Genomic DNA, 22,834 nt, shown 5'->3' with positions numbered 1-22,834 from the left:
TATATATGTATGCATATGTTACAGTCCTAACATTTAAAATTGATTACTGTCAGGATCCTCATGTGTGTAACCCTTGAGTAATATTGAGAAGAATGAACAGAATAGCAGCTGTGAAATACTCTCACTTTGCCTTACTAATTGCAGCCGACAGCAGCAACAAATTCTATTAGTTGTGAATTCTGAAATACTGAGATTAAAATCTTTGGAGTGGCACATATATTGTAAAGTGTAGCTGTACAATACATTGGTTAAGATGTACTTCTGTCTGATTGTTAGACTCGAGTTCTAGGCTTGGCCACACTCACTCTTGTCTGTCCAGAGGCAGGTGAAACATTGCCTGCCCCGATGGGACTTTGCCTCACAGGGTGAGAGAGCCAGAACTGCCTGTATCAACAGGTTACAAATACATATCCTATTTGAGAACACAACAGCACCAGAATGGGTCTTGGTTCAGCGGTAGCACCCTTGCCTCTGAGTCATAAGGTTGTGGGTTCAAGTCCCACTCCAAAGACTTAAGCACAAAAATCTAGACTTATACTTCAGTGCAGTATTGAGGGATTGCTGCAATGTTGGAAGTGCCATCTTTCGGATAAGAAATCCTATGGTACAGTTTTGAAGAACAGGGGAGTTGTCCCCGGTGTCCTGGCCAATATTTATTCCTCAATCAACAACATTAAAACAGATTATCTGTTATTATTTTATTGCTGTTTGTGGGAGCTTGCTGTGCGCAAATTGGCTGCCATGTTTCCTACATTATAACAATGATAACTTCGTTTGGGACATCCTGAGGATGTGAAAGGCGCTATATAAGTGCAAGTTCTTTCTTTCAATGGGATCATCTTCATCATCATCCCAACTTGGACATACATCATCGATGGGTCAAAATCCTGGAACTCACTACCTAACTGCATTGTGGGAGTATGTTCACCACATGGACTGCAGCAGTTCAGGAAGGCGGCTCACCATGGCCTTCTCAAGGGCAGCTAGGATGGGCAATAAATGGCGGAATTGCCAGCGACACCCATATGCCAAGAATGAATTAAATGAACTCATAGAGAAATGCAAAACCCCTCCACCCAGTTGGATGAAGATGCAAAGGAAAGAGAGGTTAGAAACAGGGAATGTTAATGGAAGTAACTACAAAAACATTTCCAAGTTCCTTGCAATTTAAGAGTGACTGACATTTGCCCCATTCACCAACAATAGTTAAAACCGTTCACTACTGAGCCAGACATAGACTTAAAAGCAGAAATGAGAATTCTTTGAAATGTTCAAGAATATGAAACACAAATTATGTTTGTCCTTTTTCAAACTTTCTTAATCCAACCGTAGGCTTTGACTAATTTTTATTATTTAAATCAGTGCATTATAGAAAACATACAGCTCTTAACGTCACAAATGCACCATGGGTTATATATAATGGGTTAATCTTCCATTATCCAACTCTTACATCACAACTTTGTTTGCCTTGAAATGCCTATGACGCACCCGTTAACACAACGAGCTAAAGAATCCCTGCCAGTGTTGGTGCCATTTGTCCAAAAAGAAGGGTCACTTGCTACTCCTGCACTACTTGACTTTTCACTTAACCAATGGACATTCATCTATGATTTAATACTTACCGATTTGATACCAGCTCATCCGTGGTTTGAAGAAAATAATTAGCAGCAATATATAAAAATGCCAATCGTTTGACGAGCCGCAGCGTGTCGGATCTGGTCATCACTGCCTTGGTGTCATTCACTGCCTTGGTGTCAGCAGCGGACAGACTGAACGGGAGCAGGGAAGGACCCAGCAATGTTCCAGATCAGTGCTGGCCGTTGACAATAGGAAGCAATAAAATTTAAGGAGTATTAAATGTTTCAAGTAAAAAAAAGACAGCGAGTGAAAGGAAAGGATGACGAAGATGAGCAGATTAGGAGGGCAGCAGTTACGGAGCTGATAAAGTAGACAAAGACAATTGAGCATTTCCTTTCGGGTGGAGAATACGTGCAAGAATTCAAGTGAAAGTGGGAGACTCCGCGAGTGATACATTTCAACAGTACAAGACTCACTTAAATATAATAAAACTGGTGTATTACAGGAATTGACTGTAGCAGCTATGCATTTATCAGCACACGAAACACGTGGAACGCTGATAGCTACTGGAAAGCTTGTTACAAGAAAAACTTTTAAAATTTAAAACATGTCCATGTCTTATCAGCACTGAACAAAGCATGCCATTCTGAAAGCTAAGCAGGAAATAACCAGGAGCTTGAGGCTCCAACTTCGGTTATATTTAAAGGTGCACGGTTGTCGAGGCGCATGGTATAGAGAAACTCGTGGCTCTAAGCATATGGGCTAGCTAGCCTCTTTGTTCAGCATGGCTGAGGGCTGATGTGTGTTCACAGCAGTCTTTCATTAGCCCGTCCATTCATTCCATTCCGCCCCAGGGCAGGTCTTGACTCGAAGTCCCACGATCAGGATTCTTGAGCCACTTAACTGGGGAAGAATAGCCGAGGTGGTTTCCCGTTGCCTTCCTCGCGGTTTTTATCTTCGGCTTAGCTTCTCCTATTGCAAAAATACCTTCTTAAGAAAATGTTGCAGCTGTCTGGTACGGGGCCCAGAAGAGGCGAGGGCCCAGGGGTAGCACTGGCCTGCCCACACTGCTATATGTGCGTGCACTAGGTCCGTGCAGCAGAGCAGGTCTCCAGTCGTCCTGGTTAACCCTTGCCACTGGATAAAGGCCTAGCTCTGTCAAGCCCGTGTGGTGGCTGGTGTGCGATGGTCACCACACGTTAAAAAAATCCACGCACAGGCATCTTCCACCCCTGGAGTTCAGGACTGGAATATCAGGTCCTTCATTGAAACATTTGCAAACTCGTCCCTTTTGGAAGCAAGTCATCCTCGTTGGAGGGCCACCCATTGAACACAAGCACCCCCGCTGGGCATCAATCCAGTCTGCCTGAAATGGGGCTTGAATCCAACACTCAGTGGCGGGAATACTATCCCTGACCCAGGGGTCACTCGTCCTTACATCAGTACAGATGCGGCCTCCCAAATCCCGAAACCTCGGGACCGAGGCCGTCCCGGATTTCGCAATATATTTCCGACGTCCCAAATCCGGAAACCCCTGGGCCGAGGTTTGGGTATTTCCAGATTTCAGAGACGAAATCCGACCTCCCGAATCCGGAAACCTATGGCTCAGCAATGACCCGTAATTCGTAAGAAAAAAAACGCCTGGGAAAAACCCGTGCTGCATCCCATGGGACAGCGGTAGTTATGAAGACCCGCAAAAAAGGTAAGTTAAAGTTTTTATTTTTTAATTCTTTTGCAGCGATTCGATTGTTAAATGTCTTGTGAATGTTTTATGATTTTTTTATTTCTTGTTTTTTGCAATTTTTTGGGGTGTGTGCGTCTGTGGGGGTGGGGTGTGGTGTTATTTACTGTTCTGAAATAAATGTCTGGATTTCGGAACATTATTATGGATTTCGGACGACCCGTCCACCAATCTACGCAACGTCCGGATTTCGGACATTGCGTAGTTTGGAACTCCGGATTTGGGAGGTCGCACCTGTACTGATATCAATACTGATGTGTTTCGAGCATGTTAGTCGAACAGCGCAGATTGAAGCTTAGGCAAACCCTATTCCATGCATGCAAACTTCTGAGGATTATTTTAGGTGCATTCTCCTTTAAGAAGCAACAGGAAAGGAGATGCGAGGTTGTGAGTTCATTGATCCAGGGTAGCGGTACGGCACCAGAATTAGCCTCAGTAATCCTGAGGAAGGAAATCAGCCAATGTTCTAGCTGCCGATCAGTGCCGAGTGCCTCATGCAGGAAAGTGTCTGGATACCGGGCAACGCCTCAGTGATGATGCCCTCCAGGGTTGAATAGCATACGAATACGCATTGTGTCGGCTCAGAGATAAAGACCAGCCATTTGGGTGATGCAGTAGAGGGAAGTCAGCACTCATGATACTGACTCTGACACAAATAAGTGGCCTTGGAAAAGGAAGAGATAAAACTAGAAGGGAGTGCAATACAAAGGAAGAAATCGGTTGTAAGCATTTTCTTATCAGACCATCGTTGCCTAGTAAGGAGATGCGACTGGGTCATTGCTGCCCAGTAAAGTGCTTTGTATATTTGTACATGCATAAACAGGAGTGCATACGGTCAGTGTCAGCCAGCAACATCACCATTTATTGTGGTGCAACCTTTGATGTTCCGAGAAGTAAGCTGTTTGAAATGCCCCAATTCTACAACAATCCAGGACCGTTAGTCTGATTCCTATGGAGCAGTGCAGATGAATTTGACCTTATCTGCTAAAAGAAAGGCAAAACGATGAAGGTGCTATGTGCAACATTACCCAAAAAGCATCTGAGCCACCTGAGCAGACCTATTGATGTCTCAGTGCCACCAGTGTGGTGATGTTCAATGACAGTGTTGCCTGTTGTACTGCATTAAGAGACTGGCTTGATTATAAGTCCCACATCTAACCACAGAAGTATTTTCTCCATTACTAGATGGCATCTCAAGTTACCATGCACTCGCCTCTCAAAGACATCATGACGCCGATTTTCCTCATCCGTTCCGCCAGACCTCTGCTGTAACTCGAGATACACTAGGGATTTTCCAAGGGGCGGAGCCTATACCCACCTTACACTAGGAGTTCCTATTTTCCTGCCCCTTAAGGGACCTGGCTTAAGACTGGAGGCCAGTGAGATGAGGTGTCTCAGCATCCAGAAGGGGAAAAATGGGCAGTAACAGAGGGGGTCCAGACCCGTTAAGTGGTCTGGACCCCTGAAGATAGTTTAACTAATTTTTTTCCAAGAATTTCATATCAGCCCCCTTACATGGAGTCTCTGACACACCTACCCCCCCCCCTCCCTCCCGTGACAGGCACCAGAGTATCCGGCAGTGTGGGGCAAGCAAGTAACCGAGATGTGCCTGTAGTGCCACAGGTGCCTGCTGCCCATGCAAATGAGGTGCCCTCCCACTGACCCCACAAACTGCGTCAGAGCCGGCACTTTGGGGGGGCGGGGTCATCGGTGGGCAGGGTCCCGGTGTAACTACCAGGACCACGTCCCATTCATATTCTGTCCCTATGTTCAGTTGCAGTTATAGGAAAGCTGATGCATGTTTGGCTCATGTTATATTATCATCCGTTGGGGCTTTTGAGCCTTAAAGACTTCCACATTTAATATCCTTGCTGTAGATTCGGCTGCTGCTGTAAAATGCTTCCCCTCACTCCCGATGTTCCTATCCCTTCCCACTAAGATGCTGACACAAGCCTTTCAAATCCGACTGCCTGCCATGTTTCTCCGACTGCAGAATGGTGATTTGCCTATGGGGCCATGCGTTTCCTGCTGGCAGCTCACCAACCCCGTTACAATGAGGACCCTGAACGAAAGTTGGCCGGATTCCCTGCTGACTCTTGCTGTTGGGCCCAGCACATGTCCCACCCAGTGCCTCCGACTTTACACTCCACATGAAAATTGCCCCCTGGATCTGTTCTTCCAACTAAGTGCCTGCAAAGGAATGTCAATTGAATATTTTTTTTTAGAAAGATAAGACTTCATTGTGATAAAACAATGGTATTTCTTAAAGAATCAAAGTAGGGCACAAGGCTACAGTGCTTGATGAGTTCAGCCTGTCGTCTGTTCTCAAATGGCCTCACAAATTCCAGCCTTAACCCAAAGTGTTTAACACGTTTTAATGATTGATGTCTCCATTCAAAAACACACATATTGAAAGGATGCAAAGCAAGCTCCATTTTAAAGATGTATTTTCTTGGCTTGAATAAGAATTCCTCTAATCATAAGCTCCAGCATGACCTTTCAACACATTGAAACAATTCTCAGAAATTCTGTTATAGTTTTAATAATGTAATCAAAACTCACTAGAAATCAGTAACATTCAATGTTCGGACATTTTATTGTTTTCTCTTCCTGATGTAGAGTTCGTTGTTTGACACACCCAAGTCTGATTGAGATGACGAGTGGCGACCAACGGCCATGTCCTACCAGTGCAATTCTGCCCATGTCCACTAATGAATATGGCAGTGTTACAAGTCAACTCACTTTTCTGAATTGTCCCTCCATCCTTTTTTTCCTTTCATTAGTGGAAGGACCCTGCCTCAGTTCAGTGTCTGTTCAGTGGGTGAACCTACAAAGACCTCACGCGCTTTTATATCAAGACTAGGAATGAGTGATCCCAGTTCACTCTAAGGTGCGTTTGATCTGCAGCGGCAGAATTGGTGCAAAGCAGTTTTGTTTTGCATCGATGATACAGTTGCACTGTAAATGCAGCCTGAATCCAGAATCAGATCTTTACTGAACAAAGTGGAGTGAGATCCCCTGGAGGAGAGAATCTCACTCTGCTTTGCTTTGTAATCAGTTCTGCCCTTCACACCTCATTTACACTCTAAGTTTTGGCTTTACATAGGATTACATAGGATATGTAGCACATAAACAGGCCAGTCAGCCCAACAAGTCCATGCCGGCATTTATGGTCCACTCGAGCCTCCTCCCGTCTTTCCTCATCTAAATCTATCAACATTACCCTCGATTCCCTTCTCCCTCATATGCTTGTCTAGCCTCCCCTCAAATGCATCTGTTCTATTCGATTCATCCATTCCCTGTGGTAGCGAGTTCCACATTCTCACTACTCTTTGGGTAATGAAGTTTCTTCTGAATTCCCCATTGGATTTCTTGGTGATGATCTTATATTGATGTCCTCTAGTTATGCTCTTCCCCACAAATGGAAACATTCTCTCTGTATCCACTCTATCAAAACCTTTCATAATTTTTAAGACCTCTATTAGGTCACCCCTCAGCCTTCTTTTTTCAAGGGAAAAGAGACCCAGCCTTTCATCCTTTCCTAATATGTATACCCATGTATCCTCCTTGTAAATCTTCTCTGCACCCTCTCCAGTGCCTCTGTATCCTTTTTATAATATGGCGACCAGAGCTGCACGCAATACTCTAAGTGTGGTCTAACCAAGATTCGATAATTACCCTATTTTTAAATTCTGTACCTCTAGAAATAAACCCTACTGCTTGTTTTTTTATCGTCTTGCTAACCTGTGGCGCAACTTTTAGTGATTTGTGTATTTGTACTCCAAGATCCCTTTGTTCCTCTATCCCACCTTGACTCGTGACCTCCAAGTAATAAGTGATCTCCCTATTCTTCCTATCAGTGTTGAATTTCATTTGCCAATTATTTGCCCATTCTGCAAGTTTATTAATGTCCTCCTGTAATTTGTTGAAGTCCTCCTCAGTTTTGACTGTCTCCCCCAATTTGGTATCATCTGCAAATTTAGAAATGGTGTTGTTATTCCAAAGTCTAAATCGTTAATGTAAATTGTGAACAGCAGTGGTCCCAGTACTGATCCTTGTGGAACATCACTCCCACCTTCTGCCACTGTGAATAGCTACCTTTTACTTCTAGTCTCAGCTTTCTGTCTTAAAGCCAGCTAGCTATCCATTCTGTTACTTGTTCCCTGACTCCGCATTGTCTGACCTTATTCATGAGTACTAAATCTAAAATTGCAGAGTGTGAATGCACCCAGAATTGGTCTCAAATAATTGCAAACTCAGTGAGAGTTCTCATTGCCTACACACGTCAGTGGCACTGGGATAATACAACCACATCAGATATGATTATGTAATTATGTTGCTACATTAGCTATTCAAACAATTGGCAAAGAACAGAGAAACCAGCCCAGCAGTGTGACTGCAATTCGTCCGAAACTGGAGAACAGTTCAATAACCAAGATGTGCATATCAATACTGGGCCAGGCCCTTATGGGCCATCCTGGTAATATCTTTACTGGTATCTGGAAACCACAATGCATGAGTAAATTTAGGGTTCCAGTGTCTCCTGCTGTAACCAGGATCTCAGTTACAATTCTGGATCCTACCACTCCATGGTGTGTTTTATTACTTTACTAACCCTTGCTGTTAACTTGTTTATTTCATTAACTTCCAAGTCGAAATATTGGAGAACCAAATGTCAAACTCGTTTTTCAAAGAAATATACAAAATCTGTTCACTTTTCTAAGGGCTAATTTCATTTCTGTAATTTTCTTCCTATTTCTTTGTGACTTCTCCAGCTTGAGAGTCAGACAGCCTGGTCCGAGCACTTCTCTTCAATGATTGGGTGTCACACAATGCCCCAACCTTCAGCAGGAGAGTTCAAGGAGGTGAAGGTCTGATTTGTCTTCTTCCCCGCTACCTGATGATCAGCAATAGGCAAAGCCAAGGCTAGGTGAAATCATAACTGAATGAATGGACACCTGGGCCTCAAGCCCTTGACCCCTTAGTTTGAGATCTAGACATCCATACCAATTGGTGTAATACTACATGGCTTTTAATAAAGGGTGCTTGGAAACTAATGTGTACACCAATACCAAAGTGCTGTAATCGCAACAGTGCATTCACACTATAAGTTTGGCATAGGTGCAAAGCTGTTCTGGCTTCACAAAGATGCTGAACTTGTGTATGTAATCAGGAAATTATTCCAAAGTCAAATAGAGTAAGACTCCAGGGAGTCTCTGTCCCTTTCGCTGCTGTGTCATGTCGGGCCCTGACTCTGGATTCAGGCTATATTTGCACTATAATCGTAGTGTTGATGCAAAGCAAAGCCACTTCACACCAATGCTATGCTTGTGGTTTCAACTAACCCTTAATGAGAAGCTGTCAAAAAGCATGAATGATTCCTTTACTCTTTTGCAGCCCATGCCTTTCCCATAACTAGGGCTCTTCAGTTCAGATTCTCGACCAGTTGCAATGTTTTAGCAGCGGCTCCCTTGAGTGGAAAGCCCAGACGTCTATGCAATCCCTACAAACATCGCTATCAGACAGATCTAATGAGGCTGGGCCATTTTGTGGTCTCTGGTTTTCACGAGAATATTTTCAGCTACCTCAGTCAAAGAGTCTCAAAGTTACTATTGGGGAATACAAATCTTAAGTCAAAGAATGCTTTCAACCTATCTATTAAGAAAGGGTTTAATTAACAAATAAAAACTCAACTATTTATGCAGTGTACTTAGTAAAGCAAGACTGGTGTTTAATTTGTAAAAAAATTGAGTAATTATACATTGTCAGGCAGTTTGGGGTTTTATTATTAAATTATAAGATTTTTGAGTCTACACTGTGGTTATTTTGTACAATTAGACTGCACAATCAAAGAATAACTTGAGTTAAAGTACGTGATTATAAATAATCAATTATATCAGAATCAAAAGAGTAGTCAATCTTTTATAGGCCTTGCAGATAGGTACAGTTCAAAATCAAAAATAGGCCCAATTCAATGTTTTAACAGGCGATGTATAGTCACAAACACTTGCAACGGATAGAGAGATGCAATGCAGCGAATATGGAGAACAAACATCTTGGTCTCTTTTTCTGTTAGTTGTGCATGTAAAAAGCCCACAGAACTTTTTCAAATGCATACTTACATTCCATAGGTCAAACCCATCGTCTGTCACCAAGTTAAATTTGCTCCTTATAAGGCCTATGCATTGAGTGCATTCCCTTCATTTTTTTCCTAACATGGATTCCTTATCAGATGTGGTTCCACGGAAGGCCTGCAAATATTTAGCTAACCTTTTTACTTTTCAAAATACTGGCATGCCGCCAACCTTCCCAAGCAAATTAAGCGAGGAGCTCACTGGAGCAGACAATTCTCAAGTATGCATCTCAAATCTTAAATCATTTTGTTTTGCGGGAATGACTTTAACCCCCAAATCCCCCTCCCCTCCCCCAGCGCAAACAGTAGGAACTCATCAACATGAAATCGTTTCGGAACATAAAAAGTTCGATCGGATTTACCATTGGGACATATAATTGCAGAAATGCTTTCGAAAACTTTTTGAAAGAGGCTGAGGATATGGAAAAAGTGAAGTGCTGGAATTTTTAGCTGTGTGAGCATTGAACACCAGCATAAGAAAAACAAGAGACTTCATGCAGACCAGCTCACAGAACAGAAAACACTGCAGCATTCCACGAGTGATGATGAACAGATTTAAGCAATACCGAGTCTGAAATCAGATATCGACTTCAACAACAATTTAAATCGCCTGAACATGTCGAGCTGATTGGAATAAAAGTTCATCCTCTACTTCTGAAAAAGCAGAACAGAGATCCAGACCGAGTGACAGTTTGCAGATTAGAGATTGCCTGAGTTATGTTTCACTCTCGGTATCGAGTTATAATTAAAACATGAGAAGCAATATTTCTACAAAAGAGGCTTACACACACTCATTTGCAAGTTGTTCTTGCGTGAAAAGGTTTACAAGTGCAGCCGGAGTTGTATCTAAAAGCTAGGGATCCATTCAGTCTCTTCATTCCTTGCTGCTCCCTACTGTAGATGGCACAAAATGAACAGCCTGAAAAAACATTTCGGTCACTTTAGCACTGCAACAAAGGCATATCAAACTCTTTCGCGGGTTCTACCATTTCCCCTTGAAAGATGTTGTTCCCACTCTACTTGTTACATTCCCAAAAAAACCTTCACAGTCCGTGCACAAATCAGACCGTGTTTTCAATCTTCACTTTGGACAATTAAAAGTTTAACCGACTATAAAGTTTAATGAATCGTCTCAAGCCTGCTCTGTGCAAACCTTTCATTACTTTGAGGCAATGCCTACTGCACGGAATACCAGAAGTACATGCCTTACCTCTGTAGGTTCAACGCTGGCCGGCTTTCAAAGAATACAAGCTACAATGCAGCAGAACTGCGAGGAAGTACAGGCAGTCAAAACACACACTCACACAGTTCTATTCAATAAAACTCCAGTCATGCCTAGGCCCCTCCCAAAGTCAATGCCAAGTGAACACATCTCCCCCTATGTTTACAGTTGACAGCCACTAGTATGCATTGTCTGTAGCTTGTTCTGATTAGAAGCCAATCACAGTGTTTAAACCCAAGCTGAGTCCAGCCTCCGTCCACGAATGCCTGTCATTCCCCAGGCATGCTCAGGAAGCCACTCATCAAGAAACAAGACTTAAAACCCCTGAAAACTGTTGCTTGCTGCCAAAAATGTCTTGCTACATGCCCTTTTTTGGTTATCCTTAGCAGGGCCTCTGAAAGTAAATAGTCTGTCATGTATAATCATATGAAATGCTAATCCCAGGGAATATGCATCCATTTGAGCTTTCGTTTGGCTTGCTAAAAAATTAAAAAGCACAGAGACTTCAAATTTTGGAGCAATTGTGCATATTCTTTTATCATAGTAAAAAGACAGAGTTGAAATGAGCCCTGGATTTCGCCTCAGTGCGTAGTACTTATTTTCTACAGCTTATTGAAAACACATGCAAGGGCTGAAAAATCTCGTGCACGACACCCTGGTGCAAATGTACTCTACACAAATTGAAAAAAAAAACGTCAAGAAATACAGCAGATTGTGGATGACAGTTCATTCCTTCAGAAGTTTAATCGTGTTTGTTGTGCATTTAAAAATAAAGACAGGATGAAGTGCGGTTTCATCTGAGAGTCGAATTTGACCATTTTTAGTTTTCTGAGGGACATAGTTTAAGTAACCCTTTAGGCCCCAATGTCTGTTACTAAAGGCCAATGAAAACATCTGGAACGTCTTAGCTGATTATTGGACATTTGATGTTCCCACTGCAGCCCCTTGCCTCAGAGAGATAGATGTGTCATTATTGCAGCTGTGCAGGGCGGGTGTGGGCTGCAGCAACGTCATTAGAAGACTAATAGCGTATTGAAGGAGTTAATAAGACTTCAGCTTTGTGTGTATCTTGCATGTAATCTATTAAAGGAGTATTGTTGGTCGTTAAGGTTTTTTTTGCAGAGAATCTGCTAGTTTATTTGAAAGTACATGATTGGTGAAGAAAAGAAAGACTTGCATTTATATAGCGCCTCTCACGGGTTCCCATAGTGCTTTACAGTCAGTGAAGTGCTTTAGAAGTGTAGTCACTGTTATAATGTAGGGAAACATGGCAGCCAATTTATGAATAGCAAGATCCCACAAACAGCAACAAAATTAGTGACCAGATAAATTGGTTTTTAAGGGATGTTATGTGAGAGATAAATGTTGGCCAGGACACCAAGAAGAATTCCCTTGCTCTTCTGTGAAATAGTGCCACGGGATCTTTTTAGTACATTTTTTGGATATTAAGGGAATCAAGGGATATGGGGGATAGTGCAGAAAAGTGGAGTTGAGGGAGAAGATCAGCCATGATCCTATTGAATGGCGGAGCAGGCTCGAGGGGCCAAATGGCTTCCTCCTGCTCCTATTTCTTATGTTCTTATGAGAGGGCAGACCAGGCTTCGGTTCAACCTCTCATCCGCCAGATGGCACCTCCAACAGTGCAGCCCTCCCTCAGTACTGTATTGGAGTGTCAACCTAGATTTTGTGCTCAAGTCGCTGGCGTGGGACTTGGACTCACAACCTTCTGACTCAGACGAGAGTGCAACCAACCAGGGCCGGATTAAGGGCCTGATGGGCCTGGGCAAACTGATCCAAATGGGCCGACAGTTATTTTTGTTCATGTTCATTACATATATGATTCTGATTCTGAATATTAAAACATAGGCCGGTATATTCAACAATGAAAGAAGATATTCTGCATCAATCAAGTATATATTCTGGTTTTGGTAACATTGCAATACGAGATTCGTATACATATATGCAAATTTTTCTCAATAACATGTGAAATAAAACAGGCTAGTACATATTCTGTTCTGTATATCGGTACATTAGTGTATATAGGTACTTCTGTATCTAGGTATAAACAAGATACTTTACGGGATAACATTGTGAGACTTCCTAAATGTGAATTTCTCAATGATGTCTCCTTTTCAATAGTAGCCAACTAGTCATGTTCAATACACAGAAGTGAAAGGGCATTCAGTATTTTTTTTCCTCGATTTATTTGGAGGGCCTATGTGCTTTTGTGGGCCTGGGGCTGCAGCCCCATCTGACCCATTGTTAATCTGCTCCTGCAACGAACTGAGCCACAACTGACATGTTAGGTGAAGCAATGATTCAATGTTGCACATGACAGATCAGTTACCATGTGCTGTTCCACTGAATCTGACCAGTTGAAGGTAGGTGTCTGGCGGTAAGAGTCTGGAGATAGCTGTCTGGTGACAACTGTCTGGAGGTATGTGTCTGGATATACACGCCTCGAGATAACTGTCTGGAGATAATTGTGTCGAGATAACTGTCTGGAGATAGCTGTCTGGTGATAACTGTCTGGAGATAGCTGTCTGGAGATGACTGTCTGGGGATAACTGTCTGGAGATAACTGCCTGGGGATAACTGTCATGAGATATCTGTCTGGGGATAACTGTCTGGAGATAACTGTCTGGAGATATCTGTCTGGGGATAACTGTCTGGAGATAACTATCTGGAGATAGCTGTCTGGAGATAACTGCCTGGGGATAACTGTCTGGAGATAACTGTCTGCAGATAGATGTCTGGAGATAGCTGTGTGGAGGTAACTGGCTGGAGATAGCTGTCTGGAGATAACTGTCCGGAGATAACTGTCTGGAGATAGCTGTCTGGAGATGACTGTCTGGGGATGACTGTCTGGAGATAGCTGTCTGGAGATAGCTGTCTGGAGACAGATGTCTGGAGACAGATGTCTGGAGATAACTGTCTGTAGCTAACTGTCTGGAGATAACTGTCTGGAGATAGCTGTCTGGAGATAACTGTCTGGAGATAGCTGTCAGGAGATAACTGTGTGGAGATAACTGTGTGGAGATAACTGTCTGGGGATAACTGTCTGGGGATAACTGTCTGGAGATAACTGTCTGGAGAAAACTGTCTGACGAAACTGTCTGGAGACAACTGTCTGGAGATAACTATCTGGAGATAACTGTCTGGAGATAATTGTCTGTGGATAACTGTCTGGGGATAACTGTCTGGGGATAACTGTCTGGGGATAGCTGTCTGGAGATAACTGTCTGAAGATAGCTGTCAGGAGATAACTGTCTGGAGATAACTGTCTGGGGATATCTGTCTGTGGATAACTGTCTGGGGATAACTGTCTGAAGATAACTGTCTGGAGATATCTGTCTGGAGATAACTGTCTGGAGATAGATGTCTGGAGATAGCTGTCTGGAGATAACTGCCTGGGGATAACTGTCTGGGGATATCTGCCTGGGGATAACTGTCTGGAGATATCTGTCATGAGATAACTGTCTGGAGATATCTGTCTGGGGATAACTGTCTGGAGATAATTGTCTGGAGATAGCTTTCTGGAGATAACTGCCTGGGGATAACTGTCTGGATATAAATGTCTGGAGATAGATGTCTGGAGATAGCTGTGTGGAGGTAAATGTCTGGAGATAGCTATCTGGAGATAACTGTATGGAGATAACTGTCTGGAGATTACTGTCTGGAGATAAATGTCTGGAGAAAACTGTCTGGAGATAACTGCCTGGAGATAACTGTCTGGGGATAACTGTCTGGAGATAACTGTCTGGAGAAAACTGTCTGGAGAAAACTGTCTGGGGATAACTGTCTGGAGATAACTCTCTGGAGATAACTGTCTGGAGATAACTGTCTGGAGATAACTGTCTGGAGATAACTGTGTGGTGATCACAATCTGGGGATAACTGTCTGGAGATAACTGTCTGGAGATAGATGTCTGGGGATAACTGTCTGGAGATAGCTGTCTGGGGATAACTGTCTGGAGATAACTGTCTGGAGATAGCTGTCTGGAGATAGCTGTCTGGAGATAACTGTCTGGAGATAGCTGTCTGGAGATAACTGTATCGGGATATCGGTCTGGGGATAACTGTCTGGGGATAACTGTCTGGAGATAGCTGTCTGGAGATAACTATATCGGGATATCGGTCTGGGGATAACTGTCTGGGGATAACTGTCTGGAGATATCTGTCTGGGGATAACTGTCTGGAGATAGCTGTCTGGAGATAACTGTCTGGAGATGGCTGTCTAGAGATAACTGTCTGGAGATAACTGTCTGCAGACAGCTGTCTGGAGATAACTGCCTGCGGATAACTGTCTGGAGATAACTGTCTGGAGATAACTGGGGATAACTGTCTGGAGAAAACTGTCTGGAGATAGCTGTCTGGAGATAACTGTCTGGAGATGGCTGTCTGGAGATAACTGTCTGGAGATAACTGTCTGGGGATAACTGTCTGGGGATAACTGTCTGGAGATAACTGTCTGCAGACAGCTGTCTGGAGATAACTGCCTGGGGATAACTGTCTGGAGATAACTGTCTGGAGATAACTGGGGATAACTGTCTGGAGAAAACTGTCTGGAGATAGCTGTCTGGAGATAACTGTCTGGAGATGGCTGTCTAGAGATAACTGTCTGGAGATAACTGTGTGCAGACAGCTGTCTGGAGATAACTGCCTGCGGATAACTGTCTGGAGATAACTGTCTGGAGATAACTGGGGATAACTGTCTGGAGAAAACTGTCTGGAGATAGCTGTCTGGAGATAACTGTCTGGAGATGGCTGTCTGGAGATAACTGTCTGGAGATAACTGTCTGGGGATAACTGTCTGGAGATATCTGTCTGTGGAGAACTGTCTGGGGATAACTGTCTGGAGATAACTGTATCGGGATATCGGTCTGGGGATAACTGTCTGGGGATAACTGTCTGGAGATATCTGTCTGGGGATAACTGTCTGGGGATAACTGTCTGGAGATAACTGTCTGCAGACAGCTGTCTGGAGATAACTGCCTGGGGATAACTGTCTGGAGATAACTGTCTGGAGATAACTGGGGATAACTGTCTGGAGAAAACTGTCTGGAGATAGCTGTCTGGAGATAACTGTCTGGAGATGGCTGTCTAGAGATAATTGTCTGGAGATAACTGTCTGCAGACAGCTGTCTGGAGATAACTGCCTGCGGATAACTGTCTGGAGTGTCTGGAGATAACTGGGGATAACTGTCTGGAGAAAACTGTCTGGAGATAGCTGTCTGGAGATAACTGTCTGGAGATGGCTGTCTGGAGATAACTGTCTGGAGATAACTGTCTGGAGATAACTGTCTGGAGATATCTGTCTGTGGAGAACTGTCTGGGGATAACTGTCTGGAGATAACAGTCTGGAGATAGCTGTCTGGAGATAACTGCCTGGGGATAACTGTCTGGAGATATCTGTCTGTGGAGAACTGTCTGGGGATAACTGTCTGGAGATAACTGTCTGGAGATAGCTGTCTGGAGATAACTGTCTGGGGATAATTTTCTGGTGACAATTGTCTGGAGATAACTGTCTGGCGATTACTGTCTGGGGATAACTCTCCGGAGATAATTGTCTGGAGATAGCTGTCTGGATATTGTTGTCTGGAAATAGCTGTCTGGAGATAACTGTCTGGAGATAACTGTCTGGAGATAGATGTCTGTAGATAACTGCCTGGGGATAACTGTCTGGAGATAAATGTCTGGAGATAGATGTCTGGAGATAGCTGTGTGGAGGTAAATGTCAGGAGATAGCTGTCTGGAGATAACTGTCTGGAGATTACTGTCTGGAGATTACTGTCTGGAGATAACTGTCTGGAGACAACTGTCTGGAGACAACTGTCTGGATATAACTGTCTGGAGATAACTGACTGAAGTTAACTGTCTGGGGATAACTATCTGGAGATAGCTGTCTGGGGATAACTGTCTGGAGATAACTGTCTGGAGATAACTGACTGGAGATAACTGTCTGGAGATAGCTGTCTGGAGATAGCTGTCTCGAGATAACTGTCTGGAGATAATTGTCTGTGGATAATTGTCTGGAGATAATTGTCTGGAGATAACTGACTGGAGATAACTGTCTGGAGATAGCTGTCTGGAGATAGCTGTCTCGAGATAACTGTCTGGAGATAATTGTCTGTGGATAATTGTCTGGAGATAATTGTCTGGAGATAACTATCTGGAGATAACTGTCTGGGGACAACTGTCTGGAGAAAAGTGTCTGAGAAAACTGTCTGTAGACAACTGTCTGGAGATAACTATCTGGAGATAATTGTCTGGAGATAATTGTCTGGGAATAATTGTCTGGAGATAATTGTCTGGAGATTACTGTCTGGAGATAACTGTCTGGAGACAACTGTCTGGAGACAACTGTCTGGATATAACTGTCTGGAGATAACTGACTGAAGTTAACTGTCTGGGGATAACTATCTGGAGATAGCTGTCTGGGGATAACTGTCTGGAGATAACTGTCTGGAGATAACTGACTGGAGATAACTGTCTGGAGATAGCTGTCTGGAGATAGCTGTCTCGAGATAACTGTCTGGAGATAATTGTCTGGGGATAATTGTCTGGAGATAATTGTCTGGAGATAACTATCTGGAGACAACTGTCTGGGGATAACTGTCTGGAGAAAACTGTCTGAGAAAACTGTCTGTAGACAACTGTCTGGAGATAACTATCTGGAGATAATTGTCTGGAGATAATTGTCTGGGAATAATTGTCTGGAGATAATTGTCTGGAGATAACTATCTGGAGATAACTGTCTGGAGATAACTATTTGGAGATAGCTGTCAGGAGATAACTGTCTGGAGATAACTGTCTGGGGATATCTGTCTGGGGATAACTATCTGGGGATAACTGTCTGGAGATAACTGTCTGGAGATATCTGTCTGGGGATAACTGTCTGGAGATAACTGTCTGGAGATAGCTGTCTGTAGATTACTGTCTGGAGATAACTGTCGGGAGACAACTGTCTGGAGATAACTTTCTGGAGATAGCTGACTGAAGTTAACTGTCTGGGGATAACCATCTGGAGATAGCTGTCTGGGGATAACTGTTTAGAGGTAAATGTCTGGAGATAACTGACTGGAGATAACCGTCTGGAGATAGCTGTCAGGAGATAACTGTCTGGAGATAACTGTCTGGGTATATCGGTCTGGGGATAACTGTCTCGGGATAACTGTCTGGGGATAACTGTCTGGGGATAACTGTCTGGGGATAACTGTCTGGGGATAACTGTCTGGGGATAACTGTCTGGAGATAACTGTCTGGAGATAACTGTCTGGAGATAACTGTCTGGAGATAGCTGTCTGGAGATAACTGCCTGGGGATAACTGTCTGGAGATAACTGTCTGGAGATAGATGTCTGGAGATAGCTGTGTGGAGGTAACACTGTGGAGATAGCTGTCTGGAGATAACTGTCTGGAGATAACTGGGGATAACTGTCTGGAGAAAACTGTCTGGAGATAACTGTCTGGAGATAGCTGTATGGAGATAACTGTCTGGGGATAACTGTCTGGGCATAACTGTCTGGAGATAACTGTCTGGAGAAAACTGTCTGTCTAAACTGTCTGGAGAGAACTGTCTGGAGATAACTATCTGGAGATAACTGTCTGGAGATAATTGTCTGGGGATATCTGTCTGGGGATAGCTGTCAGGAGATAACTGTCTGGATATATCTGTCTGGGGATAGCTGTCTGGGGATAACTGTCTGGGGATAACTGTCTGGAGACAACTGTCTCGAGATAGCTGTCAGGAGATAACTGTCTGGATATATCTGTCTGGGGATAACTGTCTGGGGATAACTGTCTGGGGATAACTGTCTGGAGATAACTGTCTGGAGATAGCTGTCTGGAGATAGCTGTCTGGATATTGCTGTCTGGAAATAGCTGTCTGGCGATAGATGTCTGGAGATAACTGTCTGGGGATAATTTTCTGGTGATAATTGTCTGGAGATAACTGTCTGGCGATTACTGTCTGGGGATAATTGTCTGGGGATATCTGTCTGGGGATAACTATCTGGGGATAACTGTCTGGAGATATCTGTCTGGATATAGCTGTCTGGAAATAGCTGTCTGGCGATAGATGTCTGGAGATAACTGTCTGGGGATAATTTTCTGTTGATAATTGTCTGGAGATAACTGTCTGGCGATTACTGTCTGGGGATAACTCTCCGGAGATAATTGTCTGGAGATAGCTGTCTGGATATTGCTGTCTGGAGATAACTGCCTGGGGATAACTGTCTGGAGATAACTGTCTGGAGATAGATGTCTGGAGATAGCTGTGTGGAGGTAACACTGTGGAGATAGCTGTCTGGAGATAACTGTCCGGAGATAACTGTCTGGGGATAACTTTCTGGGGATAACTGCCTAGAGATAACTGTCTGGAGATAACTGACTGGATATAACTGTCTGGAGATAGCTGTCTGGAGATAACTGTCTGGGGATATCGGTCTGGGGATAACTGTCTGGGGATAACTGTCTGGAGATATCTGTCTGGAGATAACTGTCTGGAGATAAATGTCTGGAGATAACTGTCTGGAGATAGCTGTCTGGAGATAACTGCCTGGGGATAACTGTCTGGAGATAACTGTCTGGAGATAGATGTCTGGAGATAGCTGTGTGGAGGTAACACTGTGGAGATAGCTGTCTGGAGATAACTGTCCGGAGATAACTGGGGATAACTGTCTGGGGATAACTATCTGGGGATAACTGTCTGGAGATAGCTGTCTGGATATAGCTGTCTGGAAATAGATGCCTGGAGATAACTGTCTGGGGATAATTGTCTGGAGATAACTGTCTGGCGATTACTGTCTGGCGATTACTGTCTGGGGATAACTCTCCGGAGATAATTGTCTGGAGATAGCTGTCTGGATATTGTTGTCTGGATAGAACTGTCTGGAGATAACTATCTGGAGATAACTGTCTGGAGATAATTGTCTGGGGATATCTGTCTGGGAATAACTGTCTGGGGATATCTGTCTGGAGATAGCTGTCTGGAGACAACTGTCTCGATATAGCTGTCAGGAGATAACTGTCTGGATATATCTGTCTGGGGATAACTGTCTGGGGATAACTGTCTGGGGATAACTGTCTGGGGATAACTGTCTGGAGATAACTGTCTGGAAATTGCTGTCTGGAGATAGCTGTCTGGATATAGCTGTCTGGAAATAGCTGTCTGGCGATAGATGTCTGGAGATAACTGTCTGGGGATAATATTCTGGTGATAATTGTCTGGAGATAACTGTCTGGCGATTTCTGTCTGGGGATAATTGTCTGGGGATATCTGTCTGGGGATAACTATCTGGGGATAACTGTCTGGAGATAGCTGTCTGGATATAGCTGTCTGGAAATAGCTGTCTGGCGATAGATGTCTGGAGATAACTGTCTGGGGATAATTTTCTGGTGATAATTGTCTGGAGATAACTGTCTGGCGATTACTGTCTGGGGATAACTCTCCGTAGATAATTGTCCAGAGATAGCTGTCTGGATATTGCTGTCTGGAAATAGCTGTCTGGAGATAACTGTCTGGAGATAACTGTCTGGAGATAACTGTCTGGAGATAGATGTCTGGAGATAGCTGTGTGGAGGTAACATTGTGGAGATAGCTGTCTGGAGATAACTGTCTGGAGATTACTGTCTGGAGATTACTGTCTGGAGATAACTGTCTGGAGACAACTGTCTGGAGACAACTGTCTGGAGATAACTGTCTGGAGATAACTGTCTGGAGATAGCTGACTGAAGTTAACTGTCTGGGGATAACTATCTGGAGATAGCTGTCTGGGGATAATTGTCTGGGGATAATTGTCTGGAGATAATTGTCTGGAGATAACTATCTGGAGATAACTGTCTGGGGATAACTGTCTGGAGATAACTGTCTGGAGAAAACTGTCTGAGAAAACTGTCTGTAGACAACTGTCTGGAGATAACTATCTGGAGATAATTGTCTGGAGATAATTGTCTGGGGATAATTGTTTGGAGATAATTGTCTGGAGATAACTATGTGGAGATAACTGTCTGGAGATAACTGTTTGGAGATAGCTGTCAGGAGATAACTGTGTGGAGATAACTGTCTGGGGATATCTGTCTGGGGATAACTATCTGGGGATAACTGTCTGGAGATAACTGTCTGGAGATATCTGTCTGGGGATAACTGTCTGGAGATAACTGTCTGGAGATAGCTGTCTGTAGATTACTGTCTGGAGATAACTGTCTGGAGACAACTGTCTGGAGATAACTGTCTGGAGATAGCTGACTGAAGTTAACTGTCTGGGGATAACTATCTGGAGATAGCTGTCTGGGGATAACTGTCTAGAGATAACTGTCTGGAGATAACTGACTGGAGATAACTGTCTGGAGATAGCTGTCAGGAGATAACTGTCTGGAGATAACTGTCTGGGGATAACTGTCTGGGGATAACTGTCTCGGGATAACTGTCTGGAGATATCTGTCTGGGGATAACTGTCTGGGGATAACTGTCTGGAGATATCTGTCTGGGGATAACTGTCTGGGGATAACTGTCTGGAGATAACTGTCTGGAGATAACTGTCTGGAGATAGCTGTCTGGAGATAACTGCCTGCGGATAACTGTCTGGAGATAACTATCTGGAGATAGATGTCTGGAGATAGCTGTGTGGAGGTAACATTGTGGAGATAGCTGTCTGGAGATAACTGTCTGGAGATAACTGGGGATAACTGTCTGGAGAAAACTGTCTGGAGATAACTGTCTGGAGATAGCTGTATGGAGATAACTGTCTGGGGATAACTGTCTGGGGATAACTGTCTGGAGATAACTGTCTGGAGATAGATGTCTGTAGATAACTGCCTGGGTATAACTGTCTGGAGATAGATGTCTGGAGATAGCTGTGTGGAGGTAAATGTCAGGAGATAGCTGTCTGGAGATAACTGTCTGGAGATTACTGTCTGGAGATTACTGTCTGGAGATTACTGTCTGGAGACAACTGTCTGGAGACAACTGTCTGGAGATAACTGTCTGGAGATAGCTGACTGAAGTTAACTGTCTGGGGATAACTATCTGGAGATAGCTGTCTGGGGATAATTGTCTGGGGATAATTGTCTGGAGATAATTGTCTGGAGATAACTATCTGGAGATAACTGTCTGGGGATAACTGTCTCGAGATAACTGTCTGGAGAAAACTGTCTGAGAAAACTGTCTGTAGACAACTGTCTGGAGATAACTATCTGGAGATAATTGTCTGGAGATAATTGTCTGGGGATAATTGTTTGGAGATAATTGTCTGGAGATAACTATGTGGAGATAACTGTCTGGAGATAACTGTTTGGAGATAGCTGTCAGGAGATAACTGTGTGGAGATAACTGTCTGGGGATATCTGTCTGGGGATAACTATCTGGGGATAACTGTCTGGAGATAACTGTCTGGAGATATCTGTCTGGGGATAACTGTCTGGAGATAACTGTCTGGAGATAGCTGTCTGTAGATTACTGTCTGGAGACAACTGTCTGGAGACAACTGTCTGGAGATAACTGTCTGGAGATAGCTGACTGAAGTTAACTGTCTGGGGATAACTATCTGGAGATAGCTGTCTGGGGATAACTGTCTAGAGATAACTGTCTGGAGATAACTGACTGGAGATAACTGGGGATAACTGTCTGGAGAAAACTGTCTGGAGATAACTGTCTGGAGATAGCTGTATGGAGATAACTGTCTGGGGATAACTGTCTGGGGATAACTGTCTGGAGATAACTGTCTGGAGATAGATGTCTGTAGATAACTGCCTGGGTATAACTGTCTGGAGATAGATGTCTGGAGATAGCTGTGTGGAGGTAAATGTCAGGAGATAGCTGTCTGGAGATAACTGTCTGGAGATAACTGTCTGGAGATAACTGTCTGGGGATAACTTTCTGGGGATAACTGCCTAGAGATAACTGTCTGGAGATAACTGACTGGATATAACTGTCTGGAGATAGCTGTCTGGAGATAACTGTCTGGGGATATCGGTCTGGGGATAACTGTCTGGGGATAACTGTCTGGAGATATCTGTCTGTGGATAACTGTCTGGAGATAAATGTCTGGAGATAACTGTCTGGAGATAGCTGTCTGGAGATAACTGCCTGGGGATAACTGTCTGGAGATAACTGTCTGGAGATAGATGTCTGGAGATAGCTGTGTGGAGGTAACACTGTGG

General features: G+C 43.7%; 1 protein-coding gene across 6 annotated transcripts in view; it reads right to left on the bottom strand.

Moving 5' to 3' along the window:
- Nucleotides 1-10,842, bottom strand: part of LOC139278597 (caldesmon, smooth muscle-like) — a 242,243-nt gene extending 231,401 nt beyond the window's left edge. For 3 of the 6 annotated variants that reach the window (XR_011596315.1, XR_011596314.1, XM_070897551.1), the window contains exon 1: nt 10,663-10,842. The gene's annotated coding sequence lies outside the window, so the exon portion shown is untranslated. Of the gene's footprint in view, nt 1-1,622; nt 1,779-10,662 lie in introns of those variants that run through there. The other 3 variants (XM_070897545.1, XM_070897547.1, XM_070897546.1) reach the window with 2 other exon arrangements.
- Between the last annotated feature and the right edge of the window lie 11,992 nt (nt 10,843-22,834).

Source organism: Pristiophorus japonicus, chromosome 13, assembly GCF_044704955.1.
Source record: "Pristiophorus japonicus isolate sPriJap1 chromosome 13, sPriJap1.hap1, whole genome shotgun sequence".
Taxonomy (NCBI): domain Eukaryota; kingdom Metazoa; phylum Chordata; class Chondrichthyes; family Pristiophoridae; genus Pristiophorus; species Pristiophorus japonicus.
Note: the sequence above shows the minus strand (reverse complement) of the source record. Positions and strands in the feature narration are given on the sequence as shown.